Genomic DNA, 12,427 nt, shown 5'->3' with positions numbered 1-12,427 from the left:
CTATTCACTATTTTTAACCTGTTCGTCCCTACTCTGTTAGCATTAAATGCCCCCATTGAAAGGGGTCATTTGGAGCAGGTGGTTAACCTAGCAGTTAAAATGTTGGATAAGACTTCTTACCACCCACACTGGAGTACTTGCGTTTGATGTCCAGTTTCGGCTCCTGATTCCCAATTCTGGCTCACATGGACCCAGGGAGGCAGCAGTCATGGCCCAAGTAATGTGGGAGACCTGGATTGAGTTTCTGTTTCTTGGCTTGAGGCTGGGGGCTTGGTTCTGGCCCTTGTATTTGGTGAATGAAACAGCAGGTGGGAATGCACTTTTCTCTCCTCTCTCCTGACTCAACCCCCACCTCCCTATCAAATTTTTTTTTTTTTTTTAAAAGAGAGAGAGGTCACGTATATAGGGACATTACCAGGGTCTTAGCTCCCATATGTATATTTGCCAAAAATAACAAAAAGAGTTCTCAGAATTATAGATCATCCCATATCTACATAGTATTTCATTTATTCCACTGTGTAAATATGGGTAATTTATTTTAAAAGATTATCTTAGGTGGTTTTCTCATTCACTATTGCAAACAATACAACAACAAATAACCTTGTACATTGTGTTCTGCACACGTGCAAGGGCATCTATAGGATAAAAGCCTAAAGGGGAATCCCTGCTTATGTGCATTGTAAATTTTAGTAGATACTGTTAAGTCTTCCTTCACAGAGATTCATGCATTCATTCGGCTATATGCCCAGTGAGTACCGACTGCATTCAGAGCTTGTGCTGCTGGAGGGGTTTCGAGATGCAGCAGTATTCACGGCAGTCCCTGCCTTCCCTTCTTTGCAGGATTTACAGTCGGGTTGGGCTGTCACATAGATCCACAGAACAATGGCAGGTGGCAGGTGCTGCACAGAAAGAACAGCCTGAGGAAAGTGAGGGAAGGCAGGAGCTGCAGCTGTAGATAGGACACTCGGAGACCTCACCGAAGAGGCGGTGTCTGGGCAAGGGGCTCAAGGAGGGAAGCAAACACGGATGTGTATTTCAGCATTGGGGGAGTGGTAAATGCACAGACCCCGTCAAGTGTACGTGGCATACTTGAGAAGAACAGGAGGCCAGTGTGGCTAATGCAGATTGAGCATAAGGAAAAGGGTAGGAGATGAGGCTGGACTGTCTTAACAATGCTGTTCTCACTGTGCAGGTTGTGCGAACTGAAACTATGAGCAGTACATTTTCCCCAGATACTCATTGCAAGGTGTTGCCAGACTTGCTGCAATTGTTCGTTCTATCACTTAAAAGTGTTGTAGTTGTGATTAGTATTTTTCTTATTTTGAGCAGGACTGGGTATCTTCATACATTTAAGAGCCATTTTCTGTGAACACCTGTTCACTGCTCATTTTCTGATTGAGTTTTTGATGATTTTCTTACAGATTTATGAAAGTTTTTTTAATTTTAGAGTTTGGGTTTTTTGTTTTGTTTTGTTTTGTTTTTGGTCTTTTGGCTTTTTTTCTGAAATCATAGTTTAGAGAGAGACAAAGAGACAGAAATCTTCCATCCACTAGTTCACGCCCCAGATGGCTACAGTGTTCAGGGCTGGGTTGAGGAAGCCAGGAGCTTCATCCTGCTCTCCCACGTGCAGCACCGGCATCCCATATGGGTACCAGTTCAGCTCCCAGTTGCGACTGTTCCACTTCCCATCCAGCTCCCTGCTAATGCTCCTGGGAAAGCAGTGGAGGACAGCCCAAGTGCTTGGGCTCCTGCACCCACATGAGAGACTCAGAAGAAGCTCCTGGCTTCTGTCTGACCCAGCTCCAGCGATTGTACTGCATCCATTTGGGGAGTGAACCAGCACATGGAAGATCTCTCTCTCAAACTCTGCCTTTCAAATAAAATAAATATTTTTTAAAAAGATAGGAAAAAAAGAAAAGTAGTCCTTAATTCTTTATGACAAAAGTTAAAAATATTACCTAGCATGTCATTTTTTTTTTTTTTTTACTTTGTTTATGTGGCAAGTACCAACTGCTTGCTGCCTCCCAGGGTACAAAGTAGCAGGGAGATGGGTCAGAGATGCAGAGGACTCAAGCCCGGCCATTCCAGTCTGGGATGTGGAAGTCCCAATTACAGAATAACCCACTGCTCCAAAGGGCCTGCCCAGGGGGATATTTTTAAGTGTGTTTAATCAGTATTTTCTCTGTACTTCATTTTTTGTCATGTAAAAAGGTGTTCCTCAAACTAAGTTTTTTTTTTTTTTTTAATTTATTTTTTTATTTGAAAGAGTTACACAGAGAAAGGAGCTGCGCTGATCTGAAGCCAGGAACCAGGAGTTTCTTCTGGGTCTCCCACAAAAGCGCAGGGTCCCAGGGACTTGGGCTGTCTTTGACCACTTTCCCAAGCCATAGCAGAGAGCTGGATAGGAAGTGGAACAGCTGGGACTTGAACCAGCACCCACATGGGATGCCAGCACTGCAGGCAGCGGCTTTACCCACTATGCCACCGCACTGGCCCCTCCATGAACTCTTTTTTTTTAAAGATTTGATTTATTTATTTGAGAGGTAGAGTTACAGACACTGAGAGGAAGAGATAGAGAGAAAAGTCTTCCCTCTGTTGATTCACTCCCCAAATGACCGCAACGACCGGAGCTACGTCGATCCGAAGCCAGGAGCCAAGTACTTCTCCTGGTCTCCCATGAGGGTGCAGGGCCCAAGCACTTGGGACATCCTCCACTGCCTTCCCGGGCCACAGCAGAGAGCTGGACTGGAAGAGGGGCAACTGGGACTAGAACCGGCGCCCACATAGGATGCTGGTGCCACAGGTGGAGGATTAACCTACTGCACCACCATGCTGGCCCCTCCATGAGCTTTTAAAAAAGATTTATTTATTTCAGAGGCAGAGTTAACTGACTGATAGGTTCTTTTCTGTTTATCAATTAAGAAAAAGTATTCATCTTTTTTTTTTAAAAAAAAAGTATATGTCAAGCACCGTCTATATCAGGTACTGAGTTTTGTTGTTTTTAGATTTTATTTATCTGAGAGGTAGAGTTACAGAGAGAGAAAAAGACAAAGAGAAAGCTCTTCATCCACTGGTTCACTCCCCATATGGCTGCAACAGCTGAGGCTGAGCTGATCTGAACCAGGAGTCAGGAGCTTCTTCCGGGTCTCCCACATGGGTGCAGGGGCCCAAGGACTTGGGCCATCTTCTACTGCTTTCCCAGGCCATAGCAGAGAGCTGGACTGGAAGTGGAGCAGCCAGGACACAAACCGGCGCCCATATAGGATGCCAGCTCTGCTGGTACGCCATAGCACCAGCCCCCTATGAGGTTTTTATATATATATTATATATATATATATTATTTATTTGAAAGAGTTAGAGAAAGGGGTCTTCCATCCTCTGGTTCACTCCCCAAATGGCTGCAATGACTGCAGCTGAGCAGATCCAAAGCCAGGAGCCAGGAGCTTCTTCCTGGTTTCCCATGCAGGTGCAGGGGCCCAAGCACTTGGGCCATCCTCCATTGCACTCCTGGGCCACAGCAGAGAGCTGGACTGGAAGAGGAGCAGCTGGGACTAGAACCTGGCACCCATATGGGATACCGGCGCTGCAGGCGGAGGATTGTTCAAGTGAACCACGGCGCTGGCCCTTATACTTTCTTTTCTTTTCTTTTTTTTTTTTTGGAAAGTAAAATAGCAAGGTTTATTAGGGAAGGGACACCCGTAAGAATGTATGGGCACCTTCCAGACAGAACCTGAGAGAGTGCCCAGTCGCTCAGACGGGGAGAGTGAGGTTACATGATTGAGAGGCCCTTATACTTTCATAATATTAAATCAGAGATTACGCAGTTAAATCCAAGATAGTTACACGTTACCCAGAGATACTTATGAATTAAGCTCATTTGTCTTGGGTGGTAAAAACATTTAGTTCTGTGATCAAGAGCATTTAGCCTGGTGGCTAAGACACCCACATCTCACTTCGGAGCGCTTGGGTTCAGTTCCTGGGTCTGGTCCCTGACTTCAGCCTCCTGCCAATGCAGACCCTGGGCCGCAGCGGCCATGGTCAAGCAGCTGGGTTCCTGCCACCTGAGAGAGAGACCTGGTTCGCGTTCCTGGCTCCAGTCCTGCCCAGCCCTGGCTATTGTGGGTATTCAGGAAGTGAGACGATACATGGGCTCTCTTGTCTCTCTCTGCCACAATAAATAAATAATTTAGTCCTTGTTCAAGAAATATTACCCAGCAGTTTGGGGGAAGGGAGGGAAGGGAGGTTTTTCCCATGTCATGAAGTCACCATTTTTCAACCTGAATTACTGCACCTGGACTGGACTTTAAAAGAAGTCTTTGGGGAACCGGCGCTGTGGCATAGTGGGTAAAGCTGCTGCCTACAGGGCCGGCATCCCATATGAGTGCTGGTTTGAGTCCTGACTGCTCCACTTCTGATCAAGCTCCGTGCTAATGGCCTGAGAAAGTAACAGAGGATGGCCCAAGTGCTCGGACCCCTGTCATAAGTTTTAAAATAAATAAAAATAAAAAATCTGCTTAAGCCCCCGACTTCCCACTTCAGCCTCACCCCCATTTCCATGGGCCACTGTGAAGTGCTGCCTTGTGATCATCCCATGAGTTTTTACTGCTGTATTTTGTAAATCATACGACTGGAGTGTACTCCATGTGGGCAGCTGCTGTTCTCTGGTCACTGTGGGACAAGGAGTTATTTCCAGGTGGGAGGGGCAGTTTCTCCTCTGGGCCTCACAGCCCCCGGAACACACCCTGTACACTGGATTTAACCAGCGTCCTACTGAAGGGCGTTTGGGTGGCCTCTAATTTCCCACTCTGGTGCAGGCTCGCTGTTGGCATGTTTTCTTTCCAGAATTCAGAGCCATCGAGCTGAAGCCCCAAGGGACTTCCTCATCGCAGCCCCGTAGCTCATTTCCTATTGAGCAAAACTTCCTCGGGTCAGCTCTTGCCACACCCCGCAGCGATGGGGGCTTTTTCCGCAGAAAGAAGAAGTGGAATTGTGTGTCCTGGGCATTAGGAGGAAACACACCCATTCCCCTGACGGTGCTGCCCACTCCGCCCCCAGGGGCTCCTGAGCAGCTCCTCAAGCGGCTACAGTGAAATCAACATCACTGTGGCTCGAGTGTGGCTGATCGCCCTCCATAGGATACCATGGTTCTGGCAACACACAGGCTCCTTCCCGGGATGTACTTCCCCTCATTGAGAGCTGAGTTCCCACGTGGGCCATCTGTAGGGTCCGCAGCCCCGCCCCTCCAGCTCTCCACCCCCGCACTTGGCTTTCTGCGCCTTGGCCGGGCCACCTGCAGGCTCTGCCCCTACAAGGCTGGGGCCTTGAGCAGTCCCAGGCACAGAGGAAGGTGTTCAGGTTGTCGCCCAAAACACGGACAGAAACTGGCCTTGGCCCTGAGCTGGATTTCCCGTGACCCTGGTATAAACTTGGCACTCACGCTGTTGCTTCCGACACTGCTGCATTTGCCTGCTGTGGGCTGTGGTCCTGGGATTCAGCAGCAGGTGCCTCCTAGGAATGTTCTGGCATCAGGACCCTTTTTTTTTTTTTTTTTTTTTTAAGGATTATTTTATTTCACTTGAAAGTCAGAGTTACACAGAGAGAGAGGAGAGGCAGAGAGAGAGAGAGAGGTCTTCCATCCACTGGTTCACTCCCCAATTGGCCGCAACGGCTGGAGCTGCGCAGATCTGAAGCCAGGAGCTTCTTCCAGGTCTCCCATGTGGGTGCAGGGGCCCAAGGACGTGGACCATCTTCTGCTGCTTTCCCAGGCCATAGCAGAGAGCTGGATCAGAAGAGGAGCAGCCAGGACTCGACCTGGTGCCCATGTGCGATGCTGGCACTGCAGACTGGGGCTTTAACCCACTGTGCCACAGTGCCAGCCCCCTTGGGACCCTTTGAAACACCCCCACTTTGGGGGCACCTCACCTGAGGCTCTAGTGAGACAAAACATGCTCCTTGGCATCACCCCAAAACATGCTCCTGTTATTAGGGTGACCATTGATGGGTTTCCTGCCTTCCTCTCTTTCTCTCTTTTCTCTTCTCTTCTCTTTTCTTTTTTATGCAGAGGTCAAGCCACTGCCTAGGACTTAGGACAGCCACCTCCCTTATCAGAATACCTGGGTTGGGCTGGGCTTCACTTCCAATTCCATCTTCCTCCTAATGCAGACCACGGACAGAGCAGGTGATGGATCAAGGTGGATCCCTGCCACCCATGTGGGAGACCTGGGTTGAGTCCTGGTTCCTGGCTTCAGCTTGGCCAGGCCTAGTGACTGCGGGCATTTGGGGAGTGAACCAGAAGATGGAAGATCTCTCTCCATGTGTCTCAGCCTCTCTCTTTGTCTCTCTGCCTTCCAAATAAATAAAAATAATTAAGTAACATTTTTCATGAAAGAGTGTTCTTTCCAGTCCCCTATAGGCAAGTCTCCCAGGGCTGGCACTGTGGCATAGCAGGTAAAGCCATTGCCTGCAATGCCAGCATCCTGGAAGTGTGCAGGTTCAAGGCCCAGCTGCTCTGCTTCTGATCCAGCTCCCTGTTAATGTGCCTGAGAAAGCAGCAGTAGATGACCCAAGTCTTTGGGTCCCTGCCACCCATGTGGGAGACCCTGATGCAGCTCCAAGGTCCTGGCTTCAGCTTGGCCTAGTCCTGGTCATTGCAGCCAGCTAGGGAGTGGAGCAGCAGATGGAATATCTCTCTCGCTCTCTGTGTCTAACTCTGACCTTCATATAAATAAATATATATATATATATTTAAAATAGACTACTCCCCGGCCGGCGCCGCGGCTCACTAGGCTAATCCTCCGCCTAGCGGCGCCGGCACACCGGGTTCTAGTCCCGGTCGGGGCGCCGGATTCTGTCCCGGTTGCCCCTCTTCCAGGCCAGCCCTCTGCTGTGGCCAGGGAGTGCAGTGGAGGATGGCCCAGGTGCTTGGGCCCTGCACCCCATGGGAGACCAGGAAAAGCACCTGGCTCCTGGCTCCTGCCATCGGATCGGTGCGGTGCGCCGGCCACAGCGCGCCGGCCGCAGCGGCCATTGGAGGGTGAACCAACGGCAAAGGAAGACCTTTCTCTCTGTCTCTCTCTCTCACTGTCCACTCTGCCTGTCAAAAAAAAAAAAATAAAAAAAATAAAATAAAAAATAAAAAATAAAATAAAATAGACTACTCCCTTGAGGATGCACTCAAATCTGATTCCTTTTTTGAAACCCCCTCGGCCTACACGAGTGTCTTTCCCCCTACTACCTTTCTTCCCCCAAGGATGCTTTGTGTGTGCCGTGCACCTGTGCGAGGGTGAACCCCTGGGTCTTGGAGCCAGCCGTTGGGGAAAGGCTTAAAATAGAAGGCCGTAGTGCACCTGAATCTCACAGAAATAAAGTTATTTTTGAGAAGCCTCTGTAACCGCAGATACATCCTGGAATATATGGGAGTTAGTACGAACACAAAGGAGTTGTGGACTGAAGACACCAGCACACACGACGATGAAGGATGGTGAAAGCCGAGCTCAGGCTCTCTCAGAATGGGCCAGGGTGGGAGTGCTGTTTGCAACAAAGATTCCTGGGCCTACTCCAGGGCTGCTACATTGGAAATTCGGGCTGGGGCCCAGTGATGCACATTCCAACAAGTCCGGGGGGTGACTGGTGCGCCATAGGGTCCAGGGACACCAGTGGAAGGAGAGACATGAAGTTTGTGTCTCCGGGAAGCGGAGCCTTGGGAAAGGGCCTCAGAAGGTGTAGAGAACACAGAGGGGCCGCAGGTGTCATGCCTGCTTCAGCCCACGGACCTGCACCTGCTGCCTTCGGGACTGGGTGGTAGGAAACAGGAACAAACCGAGTGACAGGCGTGCCTTCATCTCAGGGACGACAGACGAGACTTATGAATACGTCCGTGACCACACGAGATGAGACGGCCTCGGTGCCCAAAGGGGCTTGGTGGTTCCCGGACAGAGGGCCCTGGGCGAGCCTCTCACAGACGTTTCTGGATTCCACCCTGGGAGATTCTGACTCAGGAGAGCTGAGGAGTGACGGGGCCCGCGCTGTAACGGAGCTGCTCCGCTGTGGAGAGAAGCCTGGTTTGGGAAGCCTTGGTGCATAAACAGTGGTGCCCCTGAGCTTCTGGAATGCCAGCCTGGGGAGCGGCAGCGGCAGGGGCCTGCCCTGGAAGAGTCTCCTGGAGGGCTGGCTGGAGCACGGGGGCGGGGCTCGCATTCTCTCAGGAGCCTGGCTCCAGGATCTCTCCACTGCTTAAAGTCTGCCAGTGGTGGAGGCTGCTGGAGGAGGCAGGCCAGGGAGGCCTGCGGGGGCAGGTGTACCAAAGGCAGCCGGGAGTGTGAGAGCAAAGGGGCAAAGGTTACTGTCAATGACTGCCAGCAAATTGCTGGGCCTAGGGAATCCAGAACTCCTCAGCAAGTCACTGAAAGACTACTACTCCTTCCTTTTTTTTTTTTTTTCTTTTTAAGATTTATTTTATTTATTTGAAAGACAGAATTACAGGGAGAAGCAGAGAGAGAGTGAGTGAGAGAGGTCTTCCATCCGCTGGTTCATTCCCCAGATGGCCGCAACAGCTGAAACTGTGCCAATCCAAAGCCAGGAGCCAGGAGCCAAGACTTCTTCTGGGTCTCCCATGCGGGTGCAGGGGCCCAAGCACTTGGGCCATCTTCTACTGCTTTCCCAAGCCATAGCAGAGAGCTGGATCGGAAGTGGAGCAGCTGGGTTTTGAACCGGCGTTCACAGGGGATGCCAGCACTGCAGGCAGGCCACTAGGCCACAGCACCGGGCCCCATCCTGGCTCCTCTTTTTTTTTTTTTTTTTTTTTGACAGGCAGAGTGGACAGTAAGAGAGAGAGAGAGAGAGAGAGAGAGAGAGAAGGTCTTCCTTTTGCCGTTGGTTCACCCTCCAATGGCCACTGTGGCCAGTGCGCTGCGGCCGGCACACCACGCTGATCCCATGGCAGGAGCCAGGTGCTTTTCCTGGTCTCCCATGGGGTGCAGGGCCCAAGCACCTGGGGCATCCTCCACTGCACTCCCTGGCCACAGCAGAGAGCTGGCCTGGAAGAGGGGCAACCGGGATAGAATCCGGCGCCCCAACCGGGACTAGAACCTGTTGTGCTGGCACCGCAAGGCGGAGGATTAGGCTAGTGAGCCGCGGCGCCGGCCCCCTCTTTTGTTTTTTAAAGGAGCCCTCCTCAGGAAGGGGACCTGGTCTCCGCTCAGAGCGCTCGGTCACATGCAGAGATGGAGGCTGTAGCAGCCTTCCCAGCTGGTGAAGATAGTTTTCAGATTTTCTTTCTTAAATATTTTATTTGTTTGAAAGGCAGTTACAGAGAGAGAGCGACGGAGAGAGAATCTTCTGTTCGTTGATTTACTCCACAAATGGCCACAGAGCCAGAGCTGGGCCAGGCCACAGCCAGGAGCCTGGAACTCCATCTGGGTCTCCCACATGGGTGGCAGGGACCCAAGTACTTGAGTTATTATCTGCTGCTTCCCCAGGCGCGTTAGCAGGGAGCTGGTCAGAAGTGGAGCAGCCGGGGCTCGAACAGGTACCCCCATGGGCGCAGGCAGTGGTTTGACCTGCTGTGCCGCAGCGCCGGCCCTGGTTTTCAGATTTTGATTTTAGAGGCAGATTCCTTAATACGCAGGCCAGCTGGAACTCAGAACAGCAGACCACTTCAGCACGCAGAAACCGAACACCTGTTGCTAAAGTAGTGGTCCCGGTCCCTGCTCCCCGGCCTGCCCTTTCCTCATCAGGAGCAAGGACCCCATCCCGGCTCCCTCAGCGAGGCCGGCGCAGGCACAGCCACTGCGGTGGACGAAAGGCTGCGATGCGGTGGCAGGGAAAGCAGCAGCGAACCCAACGCCTCTGCCTTCTCCCTGGGGAGGACACCTCACCCACTTTCTGAAGGAAGTGATCTCAGACAGAGGAATGGACCAAAAAATCAAAACCAGAGAAAGATAAGGTTGGGATTTTAAAAATAAAGCTTTAGGGAGCATATCGGGCTGCTGTCACAGGTGCCTTAGTCACAGGCATCCTCGTTATATGAATGATCTTGTCTGTGGTGGCTCTCCCAGGTGGGCCTGATTTTTCTTCTTGGGCTTCCTATTTGGATTTTGCAGGAGGGAGCGATGACCAAGTGAAGAAGGACTGACCCTACTTCATCCACAAGCAGTCGTGACCATGCCACGTTTTTCTTACTGACTTCTCTCTCCCCAGGGAAATGTGAGCCCCCGAGGGAGCAGGGTCCTGCCTGCATCCTGATTAATTACCCAGAGCAGCAGGAGGCACATAATAGGTGAGTAAAATACGTGATACATAAACAAGGGCTGACTAAGCACGATGCAGACACCTCAGCACTCTAGGAAGATTATCTAGAAGCCATGTGAAGGGGCCGCCCTGGCCTGAAGCACCAGCATCCCCGTATGGGCGCTGGTTCAATACTCGGCTGCTCTACTTCTGATCCCACTCTCAGCTATGGCCTGGAAAACAGTAGAAGATGGCCCAAGTCCTTGGGCCCCTGCACCCGCATGAGAGACCCGGAAGAAGCTCCTGGCTCCTGGCTCCTGGCTTGGGATTGGTGCAGCTCCAGCCATTGCGGCCATCTGGGGAGTGAACCAGCTGATAGAAGACTCTCTCTGCCTCTCCTCTCTCTGTGTAACTCTGCCTTTCAAATAAATAAATAAGTCTTAAAAAAAAAAAAAAAAAGCCATGTGAAGGCTGAGCAAGAGTTGCCTAGATAAAGGCACATTGATTAAGTCATAAGAACATATTGTTGAATCCTTCCAGAGTCAAGCCAAAGCTACCTTTTGATGAATTAAAGAATAAACACTGCCCTCTGATGGTGGTGTTTTGTTTTTGTTGTTATTTTTCACTTTAAAAAAGTGTTTGTTTATTTTTATTGAGTTGGAAGGCAGAGTGACCTAGAGAGATGGAAAGGGAGGGAGCTCCCATCTGCTGGCTCACTCCCCAAATTCCCACAACAGCTAGGGTTGGGCCAGGAGCCAGGAACTCCTTCGGAATCTCCCAGGTGGGTGGCAGGGGTCCAAGCCCATGAAGCATTATCTGCTGCCTCCCAGAAGGCATTACCAGGAATCTGGATCGGAAGTGGAGCAGCTGGGACGTGACCTGCGGGATAGGAGATGCAGATGTCCCAAGCTGCAGTTTAACCCACTATGCCACAATACTCACCCCACTTATTTTTTGTTTTAGCAGCAATAAACATCCTAGTTGCCTTAAGATCAGATGATGGCTGCCAGCAATGGCGTAGCCATTGAGAGGGGTTTTAAAATGCACGATGCCCTTGCTGTACATGCTGGAGACGATGCTCCTAGCTACTACCTCTGCACCCCAACATTTCTGGTTAGACAGCTGCCCCTGAGCCTCTCCCCTACAGAAATTCTAGAGCCTCACTGGGTAACATGGCAGTGCTAGAATGGGAGTGCCCACAAATGCTGCCAGGAAGAGGGGACAGCGGGGACCCAGAGAGTGGTGGCCCCTAATGGGGCAATTGTCCTCCGTCTGTCTGGCTTTTCCACTTGGCCTCTTCCTTTTATGTTTTAAACTTCCTGCTCTTAGCCGGCGCCGCGGCTCACTAGGCTAATCCTCCGCCTAGCGGTGCTGGCACACCGGGTTCTAGTCCCGGTCGGGGCGCCGGATTCTGTCCCGGTTGCCCCTCTTCCAGGCCAGCCCTCTGCTGTGGCCAGGGAGTGCAGTGGAGGATGGCTCAGGTGCTTGGGCCCTGCACCCCATGGGAGACCAGGAAAAGCACCTGGCTCCTGGCTCCTGCCATCGGATCAGCGCGGTGCGCCGGCCATTGGAGGGTGAACCAATGGCAAAGGAAGACCTTTCTCTCTGTCTCTCTCTCATTGTCCACTCTGCCTGTCAAAAAAAAAAAAAAAAAAAAAAAAAAACACTTCCTGCTCTTTCCTGCTTCCTATTCTTAGCTCCTCTCATAGGTAGAAATGTGGGAAGTTTAAAGTACACCCGTCCATTGTAACAAAAGTATGCCCCCAAAGATAAAAAGGATGTCGATCTCTTTATCCTATGGGTTATCAATGCCAATGTATAATTCCTAAAAATGTACACACATAACTCTCATATAAGTATGAAATGTACATGTATTTAAGACTTATGAACTGATTAAGGGGACCAGTAGTCTGGTAACATTGGTTCACAGAGTATTTTCAGGAACTAAATATTTCCAGGCATTCACAAAAAGTATGTTCAAATAATGCTGTTAGCTTAGATTAAAAGGTGGTTAATGTCCTGTAGGGAAATAAACCATAAGCTTCACAATTACCTTCTTCACTGGACACAAATCTTCAGGTTAACATGTGACTGCACTGTGGGCTCTAATCGAATAGTAAATAAAAGTAAAACAAAGTTACATTGTTCTAGAAAATACGATAACCTTGGCAGGCTTTTAAACAATGGCCCAGTATGGTAC

This window comes from Oryctolagus cuniculus, chromosome 4 (genome assembly GCF_964237555.1).
Source record: "Oryctolagus cuniculus chromosome 4, mOryCun1.1, whole genome shotgun sequence".
Classification (NCBI taxonomy): domain Eukaryota; kingdom Metazoa; phylum Chordata; class Mammalia; order Lagomorpha; family Leporidae; genus Oryctolagus; species Oryctolagus cuniculus.
This window is presented reverse-complemented; position numbering follows the sequence as displayed.